Here is a 10142-nt window from a genome sequence, read left to right as displayed (position 1 = left end):
TTTTAATCTTTATTGACATCTAAAGAATAAAGTTCATACAATCAAACAATTAGAATCAATTCAACCATTAATTGTTAATCAATGAAAAAAAAACAGCAACTGTGAAAGCCTTCCACTGTTTTACTAGGAACCACAGCTTCCAGGTAAAGCTCGTAGACGACTATGTATATATATATATATATATAGTTTGGGGGGGGGGATAACTAAGTGACTTGCGCTGAAAATTTGGATTTAAGTGAGGAGGATTCGCGCAACACGTCGACCTCACTCTCTCGCCCTAAAGGCCATATTTTTTCCGGAAGCAAGATTTGGTCAAGGCGTCCGGGAAGGAGTTTGGGTGCAGTGGATGACCAGAGACTTTCTGTGTGTCTTGTCCTGCTCTAGAGTGCTCCACAGATGCAGTGGATGACCAGAGACTTTCTGTGTGTCTTGTCCTGCTCTAGAGTGCTCCACAGGTTCAGTGGATGACCAGAGACTTTCTGCATGTCTTGTCCTGCTCTAGAGTGCTCCACAGGTGCAGTGGATGACCAGAGACTTTCTGCGTGTCTTGTCCTGCTCTAGAGTGCTCCACAGGTGCAGTGGATGACCAGAGACTTTCTGTGTGTCTTGACCTGCTCTAGAGTGCTCCACAGGTGCAGTGGATGACCAGAGACTTTCTGTGTGTCTTGACCTGCTCTAGAGTGCTCCACAGGTGCAGTGGATGACCAGAGACTTTCTGCGTGTCTTGTCCTGCTCTAGAGTGCTCCACAGGTGCAGTGGATGACCAGAGACTTTCTGCGTGTCTTGTCCTGCTCTAGAGTGCTCCACAGGTGCAGTGGATGACCAGAGACTTTCTGCGTGTCTTGTCCTGCTCTAGAGTGCTCCACAGGTGCAGTGGATGACCAGAGACTTTCTGTGTGTCTTGTCCTGCTCTAGAGTGCTCCACAGGTGCAGTGGATGACCAGAGACTTTCTGCGTGTCTTGTCCTGCTCTAGAGTGCTCCACAGGTGCAGTGGATGACCAGAGACTTTCTGCGTGTCTTGTCCTGCTCTAGAGTGCTCCACAGGTGCAGTGGATGACCAGAGACTTTCTGCGTGTCTTGTCCTGCTCTAGAGTGCTCCACAGGTGCAGTGGATGACCAGAGACTTTCTGTGTAACTTGTCCTGCTCTAGAGTGCTCCACAGGTGCAGTGGATGACCAGAGACTTTCTGCGTGTCTTGTCCTGCTCTAGAGTGCTCCACAGGTGCAGTGGATGACCAGAGACTTTCTGTGTAACTTGTCCTGCTCTAGAGTGCTCCACAGGTGCAGTGGATGAAGAGAGACTTTCTGTGTGTCTTGTCCTTCTCTAGAGTGCTCCACAGCACTCTGCTGGTAGTTGCCTTTCTGTCCGATTTGTCTACTTGTGTGACGTTTCGCCCAGGCCGCCAAGTCCAGGCTTCACATGCTAGGTTTGACAAAACCTCAATGTACTGAGTGCCACGGACACGTCAGATACCCTCTACCTGGTTTAGCCGGCCAGTCAAAGCGTTTTCCGGGTTGTAAAAAATGTTGTAAAATGTTTTACATGTTTCGGATGTTCTTTCAGAGTTGAAGATAATTACTTCCTAGTCCAAACCTCCCCGCAGGACGACGGGGGATGGGAGCGGGCAGGGTTTGAACCCGGGACCATCGATAAATCTGAACGACAGTCCAGCGTGCAAACCGCACGAACAGGCCGCTGCGCATGCTACAGCTTCTGGGAGCCACAGTGGAGACGGTTATGTACACATTTTCTAGCTAGCTAATCTGCAAATTAACTTTGTTCCGTTATTGTGAGGAATCAACGATTTGTTTTTTCATTAACCTTGGTCAGTATCAAGAGTCATCCTTCAAGGTACAGTGGAAGGAGAACAAAGAAAAGCCATTTCGAAAACATAAAAAAAATGGACCGGCCTCTCCCTAGTTGTCCTGCTAAAAACATCCCCCACCAGGAAAAGTGGAGGGTTTCGATATCGCGGCACTTCTACGACGAAATGCAAGGCATAGATGACGATACATATTTCCTCGTACATAACTTATCGCGAAATTTGATGCCTCTCTCACATTGTTTGATCTAAAACAGCTTTAGGTGCTCTTGAATCTACATCGTGTTGAAAGGTTTGTTTAGTCATTTTGTGTTGAAATAGATCCTAAGGAGAAAGAGTGTACAAAGACTATGGGTTATCCCTACATTTGAGCTCACCATAAACGTTAATGCACAATAAAATAAAATGTCTAAATAAATATGTGTGCTTGTATTTTTGCCTTGAATTAAAACCTTTAGAAAATAATGGTACTCTTTTTTTTTTAAATATATAATATTAACTTATTATATAACGGAAAATCTTACTTATAAAGTTTAAAATCTCATTAATTAACATATATCAGTAGTCCCAAATTTAAATCTAGTATCCCAAGAACTAGAAACGAAATCATTGTAGTTTTTAAAACATTTGGCCTGCATAACTATTTTATAGTGTGAAATACATGCTGGACTAACCATGCCGATGTGCTATTTTCTTGTCTGACCACTAAAAATACAACGAACACTATTGCATAACCGTTAAACGGCAAGGGAAAAAAAATGGGTGGTCTTGTCATTATGGAGTGCACACTCAGTACACTATATAGGCCTACATGTGTACGTCTATCTGGCCAGGTTGTTAAAATCAGTCGGACACACTGTCTATTTACTTTCTGGGCAGGGAGGGTGTATAAATATTTTAGTGTAAAGATATATTTACGAACATACTTGACTAGCCACGCCAGTGTGTTACTTTCTTGTCTGACCTCTCCACATTAAGCAAACACTATTGCATAACGCTTAATGCAGGGTAGTCTTACAGTATAATCGACTACACACGTACAGTACACTAGGCCTACATGTGGTCATGAGTATGTCTAGCTGACCAGGTTGTTAAAATCAGTTGGACACAGTCTATTTACTTTATGGTCAGAGAGGGTGTGGATTAAGATTTTTTTCTAGAGTTAGTTACCCTAATGCTTTTAGATCTATATAGGCCTAGCTGTTGATTTAGACTTAATAGATCTCAATAGTAAGTCTTAAGACTATAAAAGGATGTACTTGATGTTCCTGCAGTTAAAAAAATATTGTTTGCCGCAAATGAATTGATTAAAACTAAATATTGACCTAACTCACTAATCAGATTCCCAATAGAAACAGAAATTAAACACCTCCACGTGGCTCACAAAAAAATTCGGAACAACCCCATTCATATTACTGCATAGAGGCTTTTGGCAAAAAATGTTTAACATTTTATAATACTGCAAATATTTACTCCCATAACTTCTACCAGGATCTTACTTAATTACTTTACCCTCTTCAAATGCAGACTGTCTAAATAGTTGTTAACTGCATCATTTTGATAATTAAAGTTATTGATATCACATGACCAGAAAACAGGAAGTGCGTTTCAACCCTGACCACATGTTGAAAAGTTTTACAAATTTTAATTAAACTTTTTAGTTAGTAGCTAAAAAAAATTAATTAAACTACGATTTTAACTACACTTTTTTTTTTAGTTAAACAATGGCCTTAACTATTTTTTTTTTAGTTAAACTAAAAGTTTCTAACTTTTTAGACCTAAAATTTTTAGTTAACTTTTGCCCATCACTAGTTATGTGTTTAGCAGTGTTTACAGAAGGTCTGAGTAGGAGAGAGATCGTAACAATATATTCGTTTCAGGGCGTTTTAGGCATAGACAAAGTAGTCAATGGGTGCGCGCGGTGGATGATAGTGTAAGTGCTTGGCTTCCGAACCTGACGTCCCAGGTTCAAATCTCGGTGAGGATTGGGATTTTGAATTTCTGGATTTTTAGAGTCCACCCAAATCTAACGGGTGCCTGGCTTTAGTTTGGGAAAGTAAAGGAGGGTGGTCGTTGTGCTGGCCACATAACACCCTGGTCTTTAACCGTTGGCCAAAGAAACAGTTGAACTTAACATCATCTGCCTTATTGACCGCAAGGACTGAAAGAAAAATTAAACATATGTAGGCTGTTAAAAGTACAAAGACACACAAAACCAAATGGATAATTTACTACCTATTTGATCTATCCACAATTATATCCGGTTTATCGGACCTATCGTTTATTGGCACCAAATCTATAGAGACTTATAGAGACATATAGAGACCTATATATAGAGCCCTATAGAGACCTATATATAGAGACCTATAGAGACCTATATATTGAGACCTATATATAGAGACCTATAGAGACCTATATATAGAGACCTATAGAGACCTATATATAGAGACCTATGAAGACTTATATATAGAGACCTATAGAGACCTATATATAGAGACCTATAGAGACCTATATATAGAGACCTATAGAGACCTATATATAGAGACCTATAGAGACATATATAAAGAGATCTATAGAGACCTATATATAGAGACCTATATATAGAGACCTATATATAGAGACCTATATATAGAGACCTATATATAGAGACCTATAGAGACCTATATATAGAGACCTACAGAGACATATATATAGAGACCTATATATATAGACCTATAGAGACCTATATATATAGACCTATAGAGACCTATATATATAGACCTATAGAGACCTATATATAGAGACCTATAGAGACCTATATATAGAGACCTATATATAGAGACCTATAGAGACCTATAGAGACCTATAGAGACCTATATATAGAGACCTATAGAGACCTATATATAGAGACCTATAGAGACCTATATATAGAGACCTATATATAGAGACCTACAGAGACCTATATATAGAGACCTATAGAGACCTATATATAGAGACCTATATATAGAGACCTATAGAGACCTATATATAGAGACCTATAGAGACCTATAGTGCGGAAGGTCTGAAAGGAAAACTTTACTTTTCTTAAACCAGGCAATACACAACGGCCAGTTGACAGCTTGCATATACATGTCTTTGTGAAATATGATTTATCTTTTGCTGGTCGAAACAACTACATTCTACCAACCAGATTGATAGGGGTAGGCAACTCTAATAACCTCGCGATGATAAGCACATCTGATTCCAACTGAGGTGTCATTTGACCAGCACAGCAGCCAACAGTACACAAAGCGATTGCACCAATGGTCTTTAACATGAAAGTTGTGCTGTACTGTCTGTACAGAAACATTTTTCAACAACAAAAGCATATTTTCAAAAAGACAATATCTCCATTATTCTCCATTATCAAACTTCAAATATAATAAAATAATTAAAACGAATAATTAAAATTTTTTGGTTCAATTCGTTACACCGTTATCTGTTATAATCTGCTGCTTCGGCCAGAGATATTATTTATTGGCATGTTCATTATATGGACTGTAACACTTAGACTTTAGAAATCCAAAATATCTGGTATATATCTAGAATCTAGATGTAATGTACATTAGATTTACGTTAAAATACAAGCAACGGTTATAAACTTAAATTGATGCAACTTTAAATTGACTCAGTTTCACATAATTACGGTAATACGGCTGACGACTCTATGTTGGCTCTAGACCCAGATATAGTATCCAGACAAATTTGCAGACGATTGCATAATATATAGAACAATAAAAACAACACAAGATACAGAAATTTTACAAAGAGAATTAGATGAATTACAGAAATGGGAATCAAATTAGAGCATGTCTTTACACCCAGAAAAATGGCAGTTGTTAAGAGTAACAAACAAAAACTAAAACAAATTAATTCCACTTATCATATTCCTGGTAACCAGTAACACAGACTAAAAACGCAAAATACCTAGGTGTTATAATAAATGAAAAACTGTCATGGAATCCACATATTGATGAAACTGACAAAAAAATCAAGCAAAGCATTAGGATTTATTAAAAGAAATTTCTATAAATCAAATAAGAACATAAAACTAAAATGTTATTTAACCTTGGTTAGGCCAATAATAGAATATGCTTCCTCTTTCCTCAACTCATGAAAACATTAAGAAACTGGAACAAACACAAAATAGAGCAGTGAGATTCATAACAAACGAATATTCACATATAAATAGAGTAACACCTTTAGTAAAATCACTGAAAGATTCATAACAAACGAATATTCACATTTGACTAGAGTAACACCTTTAGTAAAATCACTAAATTTAGAAAGCATTCAGGACAGAAGACTCAAAAGTAAAGTAGCAATTATACATAAAACACGGAATCTTCAAATACAAAAACAAAATTTAATAAAATACTCAGAAAGAAACAAAGATAAAGGTACATACATTGTTCCATATGCTGGGATAAATTTGTACAAATGCTTTTTCTTCCCTAGTGCTATAAGGGCATGGAATGGGTGGCCTGAGCTAGCCAGGAAAACCAGTGACTTGGCAGAATTTAGGTCAGAATTTAGGTTAATATGCATGACTGAATGCATGACGCGTATGACGTAATCATCTTCTTTTTCATATAAGATAAGATATTTACATTTATTTATTTTTTTTACTTTTAAAATTATAACGGTCAAACTAGAGTTTTCCCCGTGTGGCCAACGCGCTAATAATTCTTTTCCCAGCGATATGCATCAACTGTTAAATCTCTAGGAAAATCGTTAGAGACTTTTCTGAGATCCGCTGTCCAGGTATTATAAAAAATTATCAGTCATGCATAGTCTCATGCCCACTCAATGTCCACACGGTGACCGTCGACTGACCATTCCTATGCCTGAACTGCTTGTTGGTACACACTAGAACTAGTGTTTCGAATCAAAACTAAACAAAACAGTAAACTCCATATAATTATGTTACTTTTAGTTAAAAATTATCCACACTGGGATTTGGTCTTCAGTTTTGTAACATTTTACCAGTTTGACACTCCATATCCCCATATCTGGGTTTGTGTTTTACCAGTTTGACACTCCATATCCCCATATCTGGGTTTGTGTTTTACCAGTTTGACACTCCATATCCCCATATCTGGGTTTGTGTTTTACCAGTTTGACACTCCATATCCCCATATCTGGGTTTGTAAAATGTTTTACATATCTTCTTTCAGATTTAGGCCTAAAGATAATCTACATCCTACTCCAAACCTCACAGGGTTTGAACCCGGGACTATCAAGACAACCGTCCAGCACTCATATCACACCACCAGGCAGCCATTGTCAACTATATTTTACGATTGCTTTCCTACCTGATAGTGTGATTAAACAGATTGGATTTTTTTAGAAAACTGTACATTCCTAATTATTATTTATGTCGAATTATTAATAACTGTCTAGTAACAAAACGTAAGCTTACCTTGTGCTTATTCCCTGACATAAGCGCCCCAAGATGTCAAAATCAATCTGTAAAAAGGAAAATTAACAAAATCTTTTAAAAAATCACATTGATAATTATCCTTTTGTATTTTCTGAATTTAGTTCAATTGGAAACAGTTATCTGACTTCAGCTATCATCCAGATCATTTAGGAATATATGTTTTGTAGCTAGCAGATGTGTCTTGTTTCATGTGCCTCTAACATGTTAGATTATCATGCTCTTCAAAAGAACTTAAATGTGGGATGGCTGCCTTCCTGGTCGTGTAGTATGCGCTCTGGGCTGTAGTTCTGTGGTTTCGATGGTCCCGGGTTCGAACCTTGACCACCGCCATCCACCCACCCCCCTCCCGTCCTGCTGGAAACTTGGGCTATGTTGTGATAACCTTCTGATATGAAGGAACATCCTAAGCATGTAGAAGTCAGAGACGCTAATCCAGGGAGTGCCAGAGCTCGATAACTGAATTGGATATCCTCCTTATGGCAGGTTTAAGTCAATTGACCGTTGGGTGTACTGACCAACTCGCCATGTAGGTGATATGAGATAAAACCATTCTTTTGCTTCTATTTTCATTTCACCCGCACGGCAAGATGGTCTAGCAAGAGCGTTATATTGAAAAGCGTGTCAAGAGGACTCTTCATCGTCGCAAGTAAGAAATAGCCGAGTGAGAGAAATGTTTTGACTGTGAAAATGTAGAAAGTACTCCATCTTCCCTTATAGTTTTTTATATCTTAATATATCTTGTCTTATTATATCTTGTCTTATAATATTTTATCTTATTATATCTTGTCTTATTATATCTTATCTTGTTGTATCTTGTCTTATTATATCTTGTCTTATTATATATTGTCTTATTATATATTGTCTTAGTATATATTGTCATATTATATCTTGTCTTATTACATATTTTCAGATCCAATTTTCTTGCATCAAACTTTTTTTGCATCCAATTTTTTTTGCATCAAACTTTCTTGCATCAAACTTTCTTGCATCCAATTTTCTTGCATCAAACTTTCTTGCATCCAAATTTTGCATCAAACTTTCTTGCATCAAACTTTCTTGCATCCAATTTTCTTGCATCAAACTTTCTTGCATCCAAATTTTGCATCAAACTTTCTTGCATCAAACTTTCTTGCATCCAATTTTCTTGCATCAAACTTTCTTGCATCCAAATTTTGCATCAAACTTTCTTGCATCAAACTTTCTTGCATCAAATTTTCTTGCATCAAATTTTCTTGCATCATATAACACGTACAACATCCTAAACACCATCCCAAACCAAACTCAACTACCTCTAGCCAGATCCACTCCTGTTAAATCTGCTAAAACTAATACAACACCCTCATGAAATAAACCTACTAAAGCATCAATAGCAACTTACCTTAAAACCCTAACAATAAGTTGTCAAAGCATTGGGAGCAAATCAGCAGACTTAGAAATCTTATTAGAATGTGAGAAGCCAGACATAATTGCAGGAACAGAAACTTGGCTACATCCTGAAATTTATAATGCAGGAATTTTCAATAGCAATTATGAAATTTTTAAACAAGATAAGACAAAGAATCACGGAGGATTTCTTTTAGCGATAAAAAAACATCTCTAGCAGAAGAAATTACCTACCTAACTCAGAAAATATAGAATCAAGATTTTGTAAAATTAACACCTCCTCAACATCCCTTATAATAGGCAGCAATTACAAACCATCAAATTTTAGTTTCTTATCAGAAAAAGACATTAACCAACCAGTCGATGACCTCTGGAATTTCATTAAAAACAATCTTAAAAACATTATAGAAAATCATATTTTCCATCTCAAACAAATATACACCTTGGCTAGTCCAATAATAGAATATGCATCCTCTGTTTGTGACACCTCAACTCAAGAAAGCATTAAGAAACTGGAACAGACACAAAATAGAGCAGTGAGATTCATAACAAACGAATATTCACATTTGACTAGAGCGAAAACTTTAGTGAAATCACTAAATTTAGAAAACCTTCAGTAAAGTAGCAATTATACATAAAACACTAAACCATAATCTTCAAATACAAAAACAAAATCTAATAAAATACTCAGAAAGACACAAAGATAAAGGCACATTCCTCGTCCCATATGCTAGGACAAATTTGTACAAATACTCCTTCTTCCCTAGTGCTATTAGAGCATGGAATGGGTTGCCTGAGCTAGCCAGGAAAACCAGTGACTTGGCAGAATTTAGGTCATTTGAAGAATATGCATGACTAAATGCATGACGCGTAGGACGTAAGATCTTTAAACAAAGTTTTATCAACTCACTATGTCTGTCTATCTGTCTGTCTGGTACAAACTTTGAACACGCTATTCTCCCCAACTTTACACAAATATGTGGGGGGTTTGTCCCCTTAGATAATTGTACACGTTATTTCTCCAATATCCATTCTTGGATCAATATAAAACTTTACAAGAATATTTACTGTACATAATAAAATATGACTTTAAAGTTAACAAATTAGTAAATTTATTATTGGTAACTATTAACTATTAATTATAAATTATTTGGTTTGATATCGAAAAAGAAACATTAATTCTACCTAATTGAGATTTATATAGCTGTCAATGTTGAGTTCTTCCCCTTAGATCACCTTTTTATTTTTGTAAAGTATTTTTCTCACTTTTTACATAGTTTCTTTAGCATCAGATATTTATACATAAGATCTTTTTGCAGAACATCTTTACACATCAGATCTTTAAACATCACAACTTTTATATCACAACTTTACACATCACAGTTTTTCACACCACATCTTTTCACATCACTCTTTAATGTATCTCAATTTGTTTTCAAAATTACCTCTTTCACAAATTACATCTTCTCATATTT

The sequence above is a fragment of the Biomphalaria glabrata genome, chromosome 4 (genome assembly GCF_947242115.1).
Source record: "Biomphalaria glabrata chromosome 4, xgBioGlab47.1, whole genome shotgun sequence".
NCBI classification, from domain to species: domain Eukaryota; kingdom Metazoa; phylum Mollusca; class Gastropoda; family Planorbidae; genus Biomphalaria; species Biomphalaria glabrata.
Note: the sequence above shows the minus strand (reverse complement) of the source record.